Source organism: Pyrus communis, chromosome 5 (genome assembly GCF_041283825.1).
Source record: "Pyrus communis isolate YQ-2024b chromosome 5, ASM4128382v1, whole genome shotgun sequence".
In the NCBI taxonomy this organism is placed as follows: domain Eukaryota; kingdom Viridiplantae; phylum Streptophyta; class Magnoliopsida; order Rosales; family Rosaceae; genus Pyrus; species Pyrus communis.
This window is the reverse complement of record NC_142569.1, coordinates 21,427,723-21,446,359: the sequence shown is the minus strand read 5'-3', so window position 1 is coordinate 21,446,359 and position 18,637 is coordinate 21,427,723. Positions and strand designations below refer to the sequence as shown.

Genomic DNA, 18,637 nt, shown 5'->3' with positions numbered 1-18,637 from the left:
GAATCCAACGTACAGATCTTCCCGAATTGGATTTGTAAATTCATAAAATAAAACGTTAAGCGCTAATCAGTTTTGGGAATTGGCTAGGATCCAACCGTTGGATCGTAATAAAATTTTAATATGTTATTCTAGAAGTATAATGTGGATTTTTGGAAGTTATGGATTGGAAATCTGATATGTGGATCTTCCGAATCGAGTTAGACAGGGTTGTAGACCCTACCGTCGATCTTTGATCGACGGTTGACTTTTGGTCAATGGGTCTCAAATTATTCTTGAAGGTCCTTGAGGATATGTTTTATGTAAATTATGTATTCTATCGGTAAGAACTTTGAGACGTGATTTGATAATTGGTCACAGGCGACGATAGATCGTGATGTCTCGATGTACTTGCAAGATAATCAAAGCGTGGACTCCAAGTGAGTGGGTCTTTTTCTTTCATAGGCATATAATTGATAGTTACACAAGCACTTCTATAGTGATATATGCTTGTTACCTACAATTAATCATTGCGAACTACGAATGGCTTGATCCCTGTTTAGGGTACGTAGGCAGTCTAACAAGACGTTAGATGCAGCCATATAATAAATGAGATTAAATAATTGAGACAATAGCCTTGTTTAGTGAATTGAGCAATGTGAGGGACATTGGTGGGAATTGTGAGATTTAGCTTTATGATTTGGTGATTAAATGTTGATCATAAATCAATGCGTGAAGAATCAAGAAATTGACGTAAGGAAAGGTAAGTATGATAGTTAATGTAACTAGGGTCTAATTGGGCTTATCACTAATGATTACCCTCAAAAGTAAATAGTTTGGGAGTACGGTGTTATTGATTGTACATGTTACGCCGTATTTTATATTTTAGGAATATCATGACATGTTTGGGTTTAGATTGCATCATGGCATATTCATATGGATATTACCTGCACCTGACTATTGTGAATGCTTTGAAGTGCTATATGACGCCGCGGACGCCCAGGTAAGCCTCAGGTGAGTACATGTTGATGTTAGTGATGTTAGTGAGTATGATTGTGTTGAGATGTAATATAGCTCATAAACCTGCACCCCCGGTGTTAGTGCTCCCGCTCGTGGCCAGGGCACAGTCCTTCACGTGATGTTCACCTCCCGCACCTTACGCTCACCTTGGATGCAAGGTAGGTGCACAGTCCTGTCATACATACCACTTTAGGTGGTTCCGACTCGTAGGTGACCCGCAATTATTCGCACAGTCTTCACGTGATCATAGCACTTGAGCGTATTTATTTACACCCAGTCTTGTCGTACAGACCACTTTAGGTGGTTCCGACTCGTGTGCAGGTATACTTATTGAGTTATTGGCCAGCATGATTGATGAGATATGGATAAGTCGTACAGGTCACTATAAGTGACTTCGACTTATATGCTAGCCATGATTGATGAGATATGGATAAGTTGTACAGGTCATATTAGATGACTCCGACTAATATATCATTTTGTATTGATTAAGTTCATTTGGCCTACTTATTATTGCATGGTGGGGTTGATGGTAAACCGTGGTTTTGGCCATTTCTGAGTATGGTTTGGATATATGTATATATGTTGTTTTGTCTTATGGAAAACGATACGGGTTTTACATTTAAGGGCATTACTTTTAGAGAGGTAATAATTTTGGGAAGCTTGGTTTTATTGCTTACTCACACTCTCTGTTCAGTCCCCTCCAGGTTTTAGCTGCTGAGTTTGTATCGACAAGGATCTGTGGCGAATCTTAGTATTGATGGATATTTCTGAGGGTATGATTCTTACCCACACTCCTGTACCTTACTTATGCTCTGACATCGTGTGTGAAATGGGTTCGCTCCCGTTCACAACACACTCTGGTATTAAATGTTTTAGGTTCAAATTATTCACATTTTTCTACACTCTATCACATTTTATGGCTTCGTCACCTTCCAGGTGTCGGCCAGCACAGCTCGATTCAGGGTCCAAGTGGACTTTCTGGGTCAGGGTGTGTCATTACTTTAATAAATAAAAAATATCCTAAATTGATTTTTTAATATTCTCAGACTAAAAATTTAACCCAAAATGGTTGGAGGAGAAAAACTGTTGCTAAGTTAAAATTTTTAGGTTTTAACCCAAGGGTTGGAGATGATGTTAGGATGAGTATTTTATAAATGACTCATTTTCATAATAAATGAGTCATTGGCTTAGCATGTGTATTTTATAAAGAAAACCAATGAAAATGGCTTCAAATCTTTGCATTTTAATAAATAAAAAATCATCTAATAACTTTATTTAATGATAAGGACAAAAGAATAAAAAATTAAAATAAAATATAAACACAAAAAGACCAACTCGCACTGGGCACGTCCCCCCACCACCCCCCATTTTCACACTCCCCTCTTTTCTCCCATTGTCAGCTACATTAACATATTTTATATATATATATATATATATATATATATATATATATATTTAGAATTAAAAAAAAACTTCAAACTAAATTCCATTCCCTAGTTTTATTTTTGTGGTGTTGTTTTTCAATAGTAGTCCAGATGATGAAAGATTTTTTTAATGTACCCAGAATACAGGGTGGTACACAACGTGTCTCTATACAAGTGGTGATATTCTTGTGTTAAAAGATTAATAACATAAAAAATAAAATTTCTCATCACTTACATAATAACACATGGTGTACCACTTGTGTTACGGGCACAAGGAAAAGTTTCCCCAAGATGACACCCAAACTCAAGAAATTGGATGGAGAGCTGCATTTATTATTGTAGGTATGTAAAAAATGTGAGGGAATTTTAATTTGGCAATTGAAAACTACTTTTTAAATATATTTACTAAGACCATAATCTTCTCAAGGTTTTGATCTAAAGGATCACTTCTGGGTTCATCATTTTCGGCGTAATGGGTGCTTTTACAAGACCAAAAATGGTCTGAGTTTCAAATCTTTTGAAATTAAATCAAGAATTAGATTATATATATTGACCAATAAGCAACACTATTTATGAAATTAGACCAATAACTAGACACTACTTATGAAACTGAACCAATATATAAGTAAACATTATTTATGAAACAAAACCAAGAATTAGACATTATTTCTAAAACAAACCCAATAGATGGAAACTATTTATGAAACAAGAACAAAAACTAAACATTATTTATGAAACATGACAAAAAACCAGGCACTATTTATAAAGTTGACCAATAACTGGGTACTATTTATGAAACCGGACCAAGTAAGAGACACTATTAATGAAACTGTACCAACTACTATACAGTTTTTATGAAACTTGACCCAATAACTAGGCATTATTTATGAAACATGACCAAAACTAGGCATTACTTATGAAAGTGGACCAAGAACTAGACACTATTTATGAAACTGGACCAATAAATAGTGTAGTACCGCTCAGTTTCATAAATAGTGTAGTACCGTTCAGTTTCATAAATAATGTTCAATTTCATAAATAGTGTTCAGTTTCATAAACAATGTTTGTGATGAACGCATAGGTCCCACGCGTCAGTTTTTTTTTTTAATTTTTTATATTAAAATTGTGTCATTTTCATTAAAATTTAAATTCTTTTGTCTTTTTTACTAAAATTTAAAGATTTTTTTTATTAATATTTAATTATTTTTTATTAAATAAAGTTATAACATAATTTTTTTTGTTAAAATAAATAAAGTTCCCTATTTTATAAAGAAAATGGAATAGAATGAATTACTTAATGGAAAATAAGAAAATAGTCCAGCCTGGTGGACGCGTGGAGCTCATTCATGGTTACTTGGAGGCAAAGGAATTTTGCTCAGAGGCAGATTGTTTGTCCTCCTGTTTGGGTGCCCTTCCTATCCCCTTCTATTTTGTGCGGTCACGGTTAAACCACGTCAACATTCTATATTGATTTTTTTTATAGAAATAATAACACAAAAAGCAATAGGAATATAAAATGTTGACGTAGCTTAATCGTGACCGCACAAATAGGAGGGGATGGGAAAGAAACCCAAACAGGAGGGCAGACAATCTACCTCCATTTTGCTCTGTTTTGTACTTTCTATTTTGTCAGCCAGCCAGCCATGCATATGGAGGATGGAGGAGGACTGTGATCAACTGTTGCCCTATGTATGGTGAGATTTTTCAACGGGACCAGAACACGAGATGGTACACCAATGTTATTATATAAATAATGGGATGGATGTGTTAAAAAATTAATAACTTAAAAAATAAAATTTAAAACCATTTATATAAAAACACGTGATATATCACTCATGTTTCGATCACAATAAAAAATTTCTCCTATGCATGGCCTATATTATGATTATCTGCTAACCAGGCGAACTCTAGCATTTTAATAGTTTCTCATTCCACAAAGTAGTGCTACATTTACTACATATTTGTAGCATCAATTCTACAATCTCTTTAATAAAGGTAGGGCTCGCCAACACATGTGGCCTCATCTCTATTAGAAAAATAATACAAATAGATTGTAAGAGTAGTATTTTTTATTACGAAAACATTTTGGTAGTTTATTCGTCCTCAAAAAAATCATTTGAATATATTACTATAACAATCTTCTATTTGAATAATTTAATTGGATGGTTTAAGAAAAATATAAAAATTGAAATTTTTTGTTATAAAAATATGTAATTCACAAATAAAGGAATCTGTGCATTCCCCAAATATCCAAAAACATCCCACAAATTAGTTATGAATACATATTTGAATCAATGTACCCTTGTCACATTATTTTGTAAACAAAATTTGATAATCGTTTTTTGGTTTCCTATGCATGGGCACGTTTTAGTCGATACTAGAAACGCAATCACTTGGTTTTATTAATTTGCTCATTATAATATAAAGAAATCAATTAGTATATATTTTAAGATAATGTTAGAGATATTAAAATTTTAAACTAAATTTACAAATTAAATGATGTATCACCAATAGGAAATAAGTCATTTAATCAACGTTTAAGTAATAATTCAATCATTAACAACCCCATCATTTGGTTTAAAAGTTTAATCTCCTTTACATTATCCTATAGTTTAAGTGAAATAATAAAAAGTAAGTAAACAGTGTTCCACACACCCTAAATCCATTAAAGTTTGAGCACCATAATAAGTGAATTATTGTTCATCGCTTAAAGTGGTGGTGATGACCATGGTTGTGTTAATTGTCGTTAAATGGGTGTTATTTAATTGGGAAGTGTTATTAGCACTTCAAAAATCTCATTCTACACTCCTCATAAATGTATTTTTTTCTAAATATAGAAAATTTGAAGTATAGAATGAGATTTTTAAAGTACCAATAAAAATTCCCATTTAATTTATCTATCATACAAATTTTGAAATTTAAACTTATCTCCCCTCAATTAATGCGGCTCGGCTCGGCTCGGCTCGGCTTGAGTGTAACTATTTTCATGCCATTCACCAAACTATCCGAATGTACAAATGGACGACAAATTTCCAACTCCAACGTTAACGCCCGAAAAAAGAATAAAGGGCGGGACAAATATTGTGTTATGATCTCAGTCCACCACCTTCCCGTACGGTCAGCTCTGAAATCGCAGGCGACTGACGCGTCTCCATAAACCCTCTCTCTCTCTCTCTCTCTCTCCCCCCTCAGACATTTTCCTTCTCATCAAAACCCCAGAACCCCATTATCCATTATTTACATTTCAAAACCATTTGCATTTGCCATCATCTCCTTCTCTCTCACACCAGCTCTCCACTATTTCTTCAGCTTCTGCTCCGAGAAACAAAAGCCAGAGCCACCGTCCGATTACGAACCCCACTGCCACCCATCTTGCTCCGCCGTCACGCCGGCTTCCTTCCCTCATTTTCCCAAACCCATTTCTGCTTCCTCTGCTCAACCGCCGTCGGCATGTCCCCAACTCAATCTCCACCACAACCACTACCAGGAGGTACATAATATAAGTAACTCAAAAAGGTGCCCAAGTCTCACAGTTACAGTGTGTTGTGAGGTGCTCTCTTCCTTAACCTTGACAGATGAAGATTTGGACAAGCGGGGTTCGAGAAGGTCACCGAGGAGTTCATCGGAGAGTGCAAGTCGGAAGCTTTGCTTCTCCGCCACAAAAAGACAGGTGCCCAAGTCGCTTCCATGTCCAACGACGACGAAAATAAGGTCTTTGGCATCGTTTTCCGAACCCCACTGTGAGTGCTCTTCCAAAATCTCAAAATTTTCATTTTTTGTTTGTTTGTTTATTTATTAATAAAATGGAGCTACCCATTTATTCATTTTTTGTTTGTTCGTATATAAACTAGCATACACACACAAACATATATATATATATATATATATATATATATATATGTCTGTGTGCGTTTGTTTTCGTTTATTTTTCGGATCAGAGCCTCATTTTTTTAGCTTTAATTATTTATTGATACAGGAAGGATTCCACTGGAATCTCATACATAGTGCAAAAGGCTGTGAGATGTGGATCGAGAAAGTACCCCTTGAAAAAGCCATTTGATGAGTTGTTGAAAGGGAGCCTGGGAGCTGGTGTAGACCATTTCAAATATTCTGATAGGTCTTGCTGCCCGGTTATGTCCCCAAACACAAAGGTAAATTCTGGGTTGAGAATGTATAAATGAAAATACATGTATCTACTCTGCAATCTGTATTCCAACACCAAGGATTGTTGTTTTTGAATGATCAGGATTTCTATCATACAAATTCTGATAGGTCTAGCTTTAGGCCAAGGATTGTTGTTTTTGTTCTTTTTTTGTTTCTTCTTTTGAAATGTGTTCCCTTATTTCATTTGAAAATGTTTCATGTTTGTTAAATTCCATTAATTTCCAATTTTGAAACTAATCTGTTATTTCTTCTCAAATGATTATTTTAGGAGCTGCTTTCAATGAGAGGAAAGACTTCTATTCCCAGCCTTCGCCTAAAGATATGTTAAAGCAAACTGTTGAACAGGCAAGTTTTGTTTCTAATTTTTGTCCAGTTGTTTACTGTCTATTTTTGTAACATTTTGGCAGGTTAACATATAACTTCATCCTTTTCGCGCAGTTTCCTTATGAAGTTTTAATGTTTTGTACAGCTCATACGTATAAGTCGAGTGTCACCTAGTCCTTCTGAGTTCTGATTGTCTCTTGCTGATGAATCAAACCTTAGTTTCTCTATCCTGTCTCTCTGTTCCCTCCCTCCCTCCCTTCCTCCCTCCGTCACTATAACAATATGAATCATTACTTGATGAATTTAACTGCGTATATTTAAGCTAAACGTTCTATATACCAATCGATAAAATGTTATCTAGCTTTTGGCTGCGAAACGTTCTATGTACAAAAATCGATAAAATGTTATCTAGCTTTTGGCCGCGAAATCACGACATGTGAGCTTATATACAATGATATCAATCGGATGCATTTATGCTTGAGTTTGTTTGTTGACTTCGTATTTTCTCTGGTATACCAGCCATCCACGTTGCTGACATATTAGCTGCACAGTCATCATTATGATTTGTTTTGATTTTTTTGTTTATTTCAATGTGTAATATAATATTGATCTGGTTTCTATTTTCTACAGGCTGTATTTCCAGACAATAGCTATGGTTTCGACGTACTGGGTGATCCAAAAGTTATTCCGAAACTAACATTTGAAGAATTCAAGGTTTGTTATATTCTAATGAGGAAGATTAGTTATTTTGTACATCATATTACTATGCTAAACTTTGATATTGTGATTCCTTATGTGCTGTGACCATACATATGATAGAAGTGATGTAATTGAGGTTCCACCATAAAACCAATTGGCAATATGGGGAGTAGCCCAAGACCATATAAGCACATAGCAAACTTTGTCCCTCACCGATGTGGGACAACTCTCAACACGCCCCCGCACGTGTGGCGGATTTTCAAGCCTACACGTGGACAACAACTGGGTGACGTGGAGTGCGTGTGGCCGTTTGGCTTCACACGAGGACAACCCGCTCTGATACCATGATGTAATTGAGGTTCCACCATAAAACCAATTGGCAATATGGGGAGTAGCCCAAGACCATATAAGCACATAGCAAACTTTGTCCCTCACCGATGTGGGACAACTCTCAACAAGAAGTACATATGTATATGTATTGTTTCTTAAATATTATTGTAGCAATACTGCTCTTTTCTTTCTGACTTTTGGGTTATAAAATTACGGGAGTTCCACCGTAAGCATTACCATCCCAGCAATGCAAGAATCTGGTTTTATGGAGATGATGATCCAACTGACCGCCTGCGAATTCTGAGTGGTATTGAAACAGTTCCGCTTCAACATACATGTGAATTACATATGTTTTGCTTGCAAACTATCCTATGATACATGACTAGTTTGTCTTCATTCACGTGTTTACCAATTTTTCGTTTACTTAAACAAGGTTGTTAAACCTGTAACTCACAAGTGTCCCATCATTTTGGTTTTAACCATTTGTTTTGAGGCACTAAAACAGAGGGTACTAGAACTTAAGAGAACACAATGAGTAGCTGTTAGAGTAATACATTGCTCAGTAATGTCTTTTTTATGTAATTGATTTTCCTTCTAATGATTCAGATGAATGATATAAGTGTAAGATTGTTGAGAATAAAATTTAAAATTTATATCTGAACCATCTCTCTCTCTCTCTCTCTCTCTCTCTCTCTCTCTCTCTCAGAGTACCTGGAAATGTTTGATGCAAGCTCAGCCGCAATTGAAAGGGTGAAACCCCTGAAGCTATTTTCAAAACCAGTTAAGATTCTGAAAAAATATCTTTCTGGTCAATCGGGTGATTTAAAGAAGGATCACATGTCCCTCAGCTGGTGTCTCTGCGAGATGCCCTTAGACATGGAGACTGAGGACGATTGAGCTGTTGATTAATATTACGTCGGCAACTATGTTTTCTCCACTGAACATAATCTTGCTGTCAAATGGCTTTATAGCAAGTTTTGCTGGGGTTCATTTTCATCTCCTTCAACCTCTATTTAGTATTGGGTTGAAGAGTGTCTCTCACAATGACATTTCAAGGGTAGAAGCATTAGTACTGTTTGCACTTAGAATGTTTATGAAGAGAGGTTTTGATGCAGTTGCTGTAGAAGCATCCATGAATATGATGGAGATTTCTCTCAGGGAAAACGTTATTGGATCAGTTCCTCGAGGCCTTTGCTTAATGCTCCGATCCATTGTAAGATATGCTCTTCTTCACTTTTGCTTTCTCCGTCTCTTTTTTTATTGAAAAAATCCCTGCCATTTTATGGCCATTTATTTTTTTCATAAGCCTGATATGATAATTCTCTACAGGATAAATGGATATATGATATGGATCCCTTTGAGCCATTGAAGTATGAGAAATCTTTAATGATATTGGAAGCCAGAATACGGGATGAAGGGTCAAAATCTGTTTTCTCTCCTCTAATACAGAAATTCTTATTGAACAATCCTCATCGAGTCCTGGTAGAAATGCAGGTAAGTAATTGCAAAATTTTTGCCCAATCTTTCTGACAATGTTTATTACTCCTAAGTTCCTAACGATTGACTTCTTTGTCAGCCTGATCCACAAATGGCTTCTCACGATGAAGCAGTTGAGAAAAAAATTTTGAATAAATTTAAGCATCTATGACAGAAAAAGAGCTCACTGAGCTGGCACGTGCGACACAGGAGCTGCGACTGAAACAGCAAACCCCTGACCCACTTGAAGCTTTGAGAAGTGTTCCAATCCTCTCTCCGCAAGATATTCCAAAAGGGCCTATTCCTGTTCCCACCGAGGTTATCTTCACCCTAAGTTTCAGATTCGTGTGTTTATGTATCAAACGAGTTTCCTTATGGGTTAGTTCCTACAATAATTGTCTGTCTGGTGTGTGTAGGTTGCGTGTATCAATGGAGTTAAAGTATTGAAGCATGACATGAATACAAAAGACATGTCTTTTATTGAACTTCATCAATGGATTGGAAGAAAGACAGGAGGAATATCAATTGATGCGACGGTCTCGGATGTAAGATGCAAGGAAGATCTCTGCGGTCATATACTTGTCCGAGGGAAGGCCATGCCAGGACGTGCTAAACACCTGTTTCAACTGGTATTCTTTTACTTTTTCTTTTAGTTAACAATAGTTTGTATGATATGGCTCCATTTTCCTACACATTATAAAATAATTATCTGTTTTTTTTATAGGAAACAATATTTTTAATTGAACTCTGTGTGTCATTCTAAATATGAATACCTTGATTTAAAATATTCCATGTAAAATTTCCATTGATTTACCAATCAAAATAGGCTTAGGAGTGCTCGCCTTTTCTTTATAAGCAAGCATTCATTAGATTTTTACCCTTTTCCTCTATTGTATTGTTGCAAGTTTTGTTGATGCTTAGCAAGTGAGTTGGGAGATAATAGATCGAGGTTTTCATGCATTCGTTTCATGTTATTACAGGTTAATTGTGTTCTCCGAGAAGTCCCGTTCACAGATCAGCAGCGGTTTAAGCAGCTTGTTTTCGAATTTAAAGCTAGAATGCAGGTATTATTATGGACTTTTATTCAACAAAGCTCAACAGTACTGATCCTTAATATTAACATTCAAATCTTAGAGTTTATATTCTGTCATTTTCAGAACCTATTGGGAGGTAGTGGTCATAAAATTACAGCTTCAAGGATGGAGGCAAAGCTGAATGTTTCCAGATGGATGGCTGAAGGTTGGAATGGAACTTTCAAGCTACTTGTCTTCTGGATTTATTTTGTATATCCTAAACTTTACCGATTCTATTCATCTCTGTGTGAAGTGCACATTCAGAAACATGGAAATAGCATTTAGGACATAAAATTAAACGGTTTGTATTCTTGTTATTGTACACCTTCTCAAAGGATTTAAACACTTAGGGTTTCCAGGAGTTTGGCATTTTAATGTTATTGTACACTACCCTATGCATATTCTTCTGAGATAAGGAATTATTTATATGGGTTGGCATCTTTGCCTATCTTTGATATATGATCATATGAATATAAGAAAAGCTTTCAAGTTTTTGTGCATTTCGTTTCTTATAGTTATGGATCTTTACAGTTTCTCATACAGTTTGCGTATTCTTTGTACTTAGTTTCTGGGAGTTTCTACAAGTGCTTGAAAGGAAAGTTGATCAAAATTGGGATGAAGTTTCTTCATCACTCGAGGAGATTCGCAAGTCCTTAATTTGTAAGGAAAATTGCATAATTAATCTCACTGCTGAAGGGAAGAATCTTACCAAATCTCTGAAGTTTGTTAGCAAATTTGTCGATATGCTGCCTTGCAACTCTCCCTTCCCAAAAACTACTTGGACGGCTAGACTACCTTCTCCAAATGAAGCCACTTGCGGGATCGCATAGGTGGTGGTGGAGCATATGCTTCTTGTTACTTTGAGTTCTGCACAGGTGAAAAACTTGCCCTGTTATGTAGAAAATATGGAAGAGAATGTTTTGTGGAAAATATGGAAGAGAATGCTTTTTCTCATTAATTTTTCTCTACAAGATTACAAGGATATATATACATGATACAAATGTGTAGGTAGGACAAGGTAGCCGTCCTAGTGTGTAGGTAGGACAAGGTAGGACGGCTGTAGAGGACAAGGTAGCCGTCCTAGTGTGTAGGTAGGACAAGGTAGGACGGCTGTAGGACGGCTTGACGGCTGTAGAACGGCTTATTCTTCCAATAATAATATTATATACAATTACGCAAGGACTCCAACCATATTCCTTATTTGTCTAACACTCCCCCTCAAGTTGGAGAGTGGATGTCAAGAACTCCCAACTTGCGTAACATACCCGAAAACTTTTCTTTCCCAAGAGGTTTGGTAAACAAGTCTGCCAACTGTTGTGCCGTACCCACATGCTTGGTCTCTATTGTGCCATCTACAATCTTATCTCGTATAAAGTGACAATTCATCTCAATGTGACGAGTTCATTCATGAAAAACAGGATTGGCAGCTATATGTAACGCTGCTTGATTATCACAAAATAAAATGGAAGGACCATCCAAAGGAATGTTCAAATCCTTCAACAAAAAACGAAGCCAAACTATCTCGCAACAAGCACCTGCCATGGCCCTATATTCCGCCTCTGCTGAAGAGAGCGAAACGGTTTTCTGTCGTTTCGTCCGCCAAGAAATCAAAGAACCGCCCAAGAATACACAATACCCAGTAGTCGAACGGCGAGTGATAGGGCAACCTGCCCAATCAGAATCACAAAACGCAGTTAACTTGGTCTGGTTGTCAGAACGAAATAATAAACCTTGACCTGGAGTAGCCTTCAAATAACGAACAATACGAAGCGCAGCATCCATATGAGATATCCTTGGCTCGTGCATAAAATGGCTTAGAACATGCACAGAATAGGTGATATCCGGCCGAGTGATAGTGAGATATATTAACCGACCTACTAATCGTCGATACTTTTCAGGATCCTTGAGAAGTTCTCCTTTATCAGATAATTTTATGTCATCCATAGGAAAAGCAATGGGTCGTGCTCCCAAAAAACCATAGTCCTTGAGAATCTCTAATGCATACTTGCGTTGAGAAATATAAATCCCTTGTTTGGAACGAGAAACCTCAATACCCAAAAAATATTTTAAATCACCAAGGTCTTTTATCCGAAAATGATCACGGAGAAAAGACTTCAGAGAATTAATGGCACTAGCATCATTGCCTGTAATCACAATATCATCCACATAAATGAGCAAAGCTGTGAAAGAAATACCAGACTTTTTAGTGAACAATGAATAGTCAGCTTTGGATTGTTGAAAACCGGCAGAAATGATGGCACTAGTGAATTTGGCAAACCATTGGCGAGAAGCCTGCTTAAGACCATAAAGTGACTTGTGAAGGCGACACACAAGATTCTCCCCCTGTCGCCGAAGACCAGGAGGAGAAGACATATAGATTTCTTCATGTAAGTCACCATGTAAGAAAGCATTATTAACATCAAGCTGATGAAGAGACCAAGACTGACTAGCAGCAAGAGCAAGAAGACAACGCACCGTAATCATCTTAGCAGTAGGAGAAAAAGTGTCATGATAATCAATACCTTCAGCCTGAGTGAAGCCTTTAGCAACCAAACGAGCTTTGTAGCGGTCAATAGAGCCGTCGGAATTGTGCTTGAGTTTGTACACCCACTTACAACCAATGGGAATTTTGCCAGGGGGCAAGGAAGTTAAAGTCCAAGTACCATTAGCATGTAAAGCTTGAAGCTCCTCAGTCATAGCACGTTGCCAATTGGGGTCAGTGGCAGCCTCGGCAAAGGAGGAAGGCTCCACAGTCCGACTGACAGAGTTAATGTAAGAAAAATGTCTGGGAAAGTAACGGTGATAAGAGAGAAAATTACAAAGTGGATATCGCGTACCTTGTGTAGAACCGGGCTGCAAAGTCGAAGATGGGTGGGATGGCAGAATCACCTGCGAGCAAACATAGTCTTTTAAATAAGGATGGAGGTTTATGGGCACGGGAAGAGGTGCGGGGAAGGGGAGGATTGGTAGGTAGTGGGGGGGTAGGGATGTCCGTGGGTAAAAGGGTGAAAGGTAAGGAAGTAGCCGGGGAGGGGGGGGAAGGAGGGGATGCCGAGAGGGCAGGGGCATGGGGAGGAACGGGTAATGGGGCAGCAAGGGAATCTGTGAGAGGCGTGGAAGGGGAGGAAGGTGGTGGGTTATATGTAAAGTCCAGAGGGGGTGGGATGGGTAGGGTAGGCGAAGAGGATGGGATAGGAGGGTGAGAAACGGCATAAGGGAAAGTAGTTTCGTGAAAGATGACGTCTCGACTAGTGAAAATGTGATGATTGTCGAGATCGTAAAGGGTATAGGTCTTTTGTCCATGAGGATAACCGAGAAAAATGCAACGATGAGCCCGAGGGGAAAATTTGGTGGTGGGAATGACAGAGGTGGCATATGCCAGACAACCAAAGACGCGGAAGTGGTCATAAGATGGGGTTTTCGAAAAGAGAACCTCAAATGGGGATTTATGATGGAGAAGACGGGTAGGGAGGCGATTGATGAGATAAGTAGCGGTAAGAACACATTCCCCCAAAAACTTGATAGGAAGATGGGATTGAAAACGAAGGGCGCGAGCGGTTTCAAGAAGATGACGATGTTTTCTTTCAACAACGCCATTTTGTTGGGGGGTATAAACACAAGAAGTTTGTAAAAGCACCCCATGATCAGAGAAAAAACTACGAAGAGATAAAAATTCACCACCATTGTCAGTACGAATGCATTGGATGGTAGTGCGGAATTGGGTAGTGACATAAGCAAAAAAATCCTTAATTAATTGTTGAGTGTCGGATTTATGTTTCATGAGGAAGACCCACGTAAAGCGAGAAAAATCATCCATAATGGTTAAGAAATAATGAGCACCAGAAAGAGAAGATTGACGATTCGGGCCCCAAATATCACAATGAATTAAAGCAAAAGGGAAAGTTGATGAAATTGAACTCAAAAGAAAAGGTTGACGAGTTTGTTTTGCCAACGGACAAACATCACAAATATGACTAGAATCAAAAGTACAATTAAGAGAGCTAGATGTTAAAGCTTGCAAACGAGTGGAGGAGGGGTGACCAAGACGCCTATGCCAGAGGGAGGAGGAGATGGTAATGATGTTGCAGAGAGGTTGACGGGTGGGGAGAGAAGAGGTAAGGGCCACAAGGTAATACATATCGCCACGTCGCTTACCCACACCAATCATTGCCTTCAAAACCAAGTCCTGCAAAACACACCAAGAAGGAAAGAAGGTTATTGAACACGATAATCCATCTGTAAGTTTACCAACCGATAAAAGGTCCACTCGGAAATTAGGGACACATAAAACATCCTTCAAAGTAACTGATGAATTTAAAGGAAGAGTGCCGATAAAAGTAATGGGAGCGGAAGCACCACTAGGCAAAGAAACAGGCGGCAAATGTGAAGGAGAACGATTAACCAAACATGAAGCGGAAGAAGTAATATGATCCGTAGCACCACTGTCAAGAATCCATTGACCATGACGAGAGGTGACAGGTAACAAACCTTGGGCAAAATCAGTAGTGAGAACGGCATTGGCCTGAGGAGGGGTGGTGGTGTCACGCAGAGCAGCTAGAACACGGGAGTGCTGCTCCGCAGAGAGGTCAGGCATGGCAAGCTGCAAGTCATGCAAAGTGGGCTGGGCCCCGTGCACTTGGTGGGTCGCTGGAGTAGAAGAGGAGGCGGGGGCCTGGGTGCCTTGCACATGATGGGCCTGGGTGAAATTATGGGGCCGGGAAGCAGAAAACCGTGGCTGCCGGGGAGGACTGGAAGGTGCATAGCTGCGGGAAGAACTGGAAGCAGTGGCACGGCGCGGTGGTCGCCACGGTTGGCCATGGAGGGGATGGCCAACGGGATAGCCATGAAGTTTATGGCAGGTGTCTCGGGTATGATAATCAAAATTGCAGTAGGTGCAGTGGAGGGGAGGACGAGCAGAGGAGGGACGGGACGGGCCACGAACAGCCATGGGAACGGCAGAGAAAGCTGCCGAAAAAAAAAAATTAGGGCTAGGGTTATAAACCTGCTCTGTATACCATGTAGAAAATATGGAAGAGAATGCTTTGTGGAAAATATGGAAGAGAATGCTTTTTCTCATTAATTTTTCTCTACAAGATTACAAGGATATATATAAATGATACAAATGTGTAGGTAGGACAAGGTAGGACGGTTGTAGAGGACAAGGTAGCCGTCCTAGTGTGTAGGTAGGACAAGGTAGGACGGCTGTAGGACGACTTGACGGCTGTAGGACGACTTGACGGCTGTAGGACGGCTAGTGTGTAGGTAGGACAAGGTAGGACGGCTGTAGGACGGCTTATTCTTCCAATAATAATATTATATACAATTACACAAGGACTCCAACCATATTCCTTATTTGTCTAACATGTTACATGTAGCATGGACTTTTAATTGCTGTTTCAGAAACGCAGTGACAATTTTTTTTTTTTTTTTTTTTGGTAGTAGTAGTCGTAGTAGTAGTATTCTGTATCTAATCTTATTGTGACCCCAACTTGTTGAAGACGCTTGATGTATACAATCAAACTGGAGATTTTCAGAGAAATTAGAAATGGATGATGATAATCTTAAAAAGGCCATTATTCGCGTAATCACAGATGAGTGCGAGCTTCCTGATGCCAAAGGTTTGAGCAGGTATGTGGATATCAATTCCTGTTTTGTAAAAGTGGATGTATGTAAGGGTGTAATACTGAAGGGAACACGGAAAAAAAAAATAACTGTTTTACCTTTTAAAATGACGGTTTATACTTTGTTGATACAATGAGGTGCATGAACCCCGTAAGTCCATGCACACATTCTGCCACAGAAGCTCAGTGGAGATGGCTCGAATTTACTCGTGCATTTTAGCATAGCTATGAATTATTTCCTCTCACTCTTATCCTTGCTTCTTTTGCTGCAGTTTGAAGCGGTATTTGTTGGGAGTCACAGAGGAAGACAGGCAAAGGAAACAAGAAGAGATATTATCAACCAGGTAAAAGATGCTGTATGTTTGATAATTTTAGCTGACATTCAAATTTGGACGGTTTTTAATCGATGCTTCTGCAAATACTATTTAGGACAATAGACCATCACATTTACTACTTATATTTCTCTAAGTGAATCATCGTCATCTTCATTGCATATCATTCTTTTTCTTTTGGCCGTGGACAACTTCCACGATGCGTGTAAAACTTAATATTTCATTCGCATTTAGATTCTTTCACAGCATATCCTACCAGTAAAGATGTTATGTTGTTAAAATTAATTGGTTTCACTTGTTTTTTGTAATGCTCCACAGCCTGAAGGACTTAAAGGAATTTGCGGATGTGTTTGGCGCTGTCAAAGACAAAGGTGTTGCTGATGCGTTTGCAGCACTGAATATTTATAATTCTCTCTGCACACACAAGGTCTCGACAAAATCAACCCTAATCACTATCTCTAAGCACCGGTGCATTGCATAGGGTTTTCCAGTATGCACCGGGAACTTTGGTTGTTGCATTCTTGACCGCACATTTAGTCAAACTATAATTTATAGGTATAGAACGGGAGCTTTGAACTCGTATGCAAAAAAGAAAAACTTACGAAAGAGCAAAGCACGTATGTTAAAAAAATTATGTACTCATGTCAAATTATAATTTATAGGTAAAGATGAATGACTCTTTTAATTGTAAAGAGCTAAGTAGTGTTTTTGTTTATTTATTTTTTTTTTTTATAGGATGGTAATGGATTAGGCGAGTCGAGCTACGCATAAGACTTAATCGTCAGACTACAATAGTAGAAACCTCTCTAAACCGGCGATAGCACTTGCTCAATCAGCTAGCGCTAGTAGCAGCAGGAGTAGTAGGAACCTGTCTATGAGGCCTTAAACTCACTTGATAAAATAGAGGGTTTCATAGGGTGGTTAGTCTGTAGGTGATGGAGTGAGAAAATTGCGATTGAAGTTTTTTTCACTTGCTTTTGGTGAAGTTTTCAGTATATCCCAACGGACCAATTATCATATATGGTTTCGCCGTAATTATTGCTGTGCAGTGGCATGTTTCAAGAAGGCAAGACAAGTTTGCGTGATCGGAAGTAATTAATTGTACCTTCTCTACAGAAATGTGGCATGTTTGGTCTACTGCATGTTGGCGGTTGGCCCTTAAGTCTAGATAAGTCCTTGGTCATTCCAATTAACCTAGCTCTTAAAACTCACAATGGCCTTTAATCCTTGTATGGTTCCGAACATTTATTTTTGTACTCTGTTGTTTGATTCTCCCTTCATATAGACAAATTAGTAAACACGTACGTATTTAATATTAAACGACTACAAACTAGACTACCAAAGAGGATCCTCTAGGTGGAAAGCAACTTGTATAGAATAAGTTCACTGTCACACGGCGTCTCGATTAATATTATTATTTCATATGGAGAAAAACTTACATATGACTTGTATTAATGAACTAGAGTGTTATATGATGGTGAACTTGTTCTATATAAATCTTTCACCTATAAATGGAGATACAAATACGTTAAAATTGTACCATGCTTGATTAGAGATTCTCTACACATAAATGTTTGTCAAACGGCACTTATGATCAATTTTATTCAACTTTAATTCTGTTTTTTTTTTTTTTTTTTTTTTTTGACAACGACGGTTGTATACATCGTAAAGCAATCAATGTGTCAATAAATAAAATCATAGTTAAAATGTGGATGCGAGTACAAACGACATGTGGCAATCATCAATAAAATGTATCAACAACTAAGCCAGCTTTGGTCCCATCCATGGTCCATCACGTGACTCTTTACCTTGTACTTGTGGCAAACATCAACCAAGAAAGTGTCCTCGCTTCATTATTTTTCCTCTTGTGGGCACGAAATTGGGTTTTGCACTCAACTCTTTTTCCAATCAATTACACCTTGTGCGACAGACTAGCGTACCAAAATGCAGGAAAACATGTTTTGGAGGCACCCATTTTTCTCTACTCATTTTTATTATTGTTATTATTATTTATAAACTTCATCATGAGTTGGAATTTTGTTCGTACACTTAGAGATGACGATATGATGGCAAGATTTCATAGTCGGGTCAGTGGCCAACTATCTATTACACAGATATTGTCTCAACTTAACCACGTTGTACATGTTTAAAGGTATTGAATTTTATCACAAACCTTGATACAATTATGAGTAGAACCA

General features: G+C 38.1%; 1 pseudogene across 1 annotated transcript; it reads left to right on the top strand.

The window, feature by feature from the left end:
• The first annotated feature begins 959 nt into the window (after positions 1-959).
• Positions 960-11,607, top strand: LOC137727002 (presequence protease 2, chloroplastic/mitochondrial-like; annotated as a pseudogene). The gene is made up of 12 exons (XR_015962154.1): positions 960-979; positions 6,002-6,160; positions 6,397-6,571; positions 7,539-7,622; positions 8,109-8,244; positions 8,644-9,150; positions 9,267-9,431; positions 9,514-9,731; positions 9,830-10,042; positions 10,394-10,477; positions 10,571-10,652; positions 11,052-11,607. The product of XR_015962154.1 is annotated as a presequence protease 2, chloroplastic/mitochondrial-like (transcript).
• Positions 11,608-18,637: the final 7,030 nt, after the last annotated feature.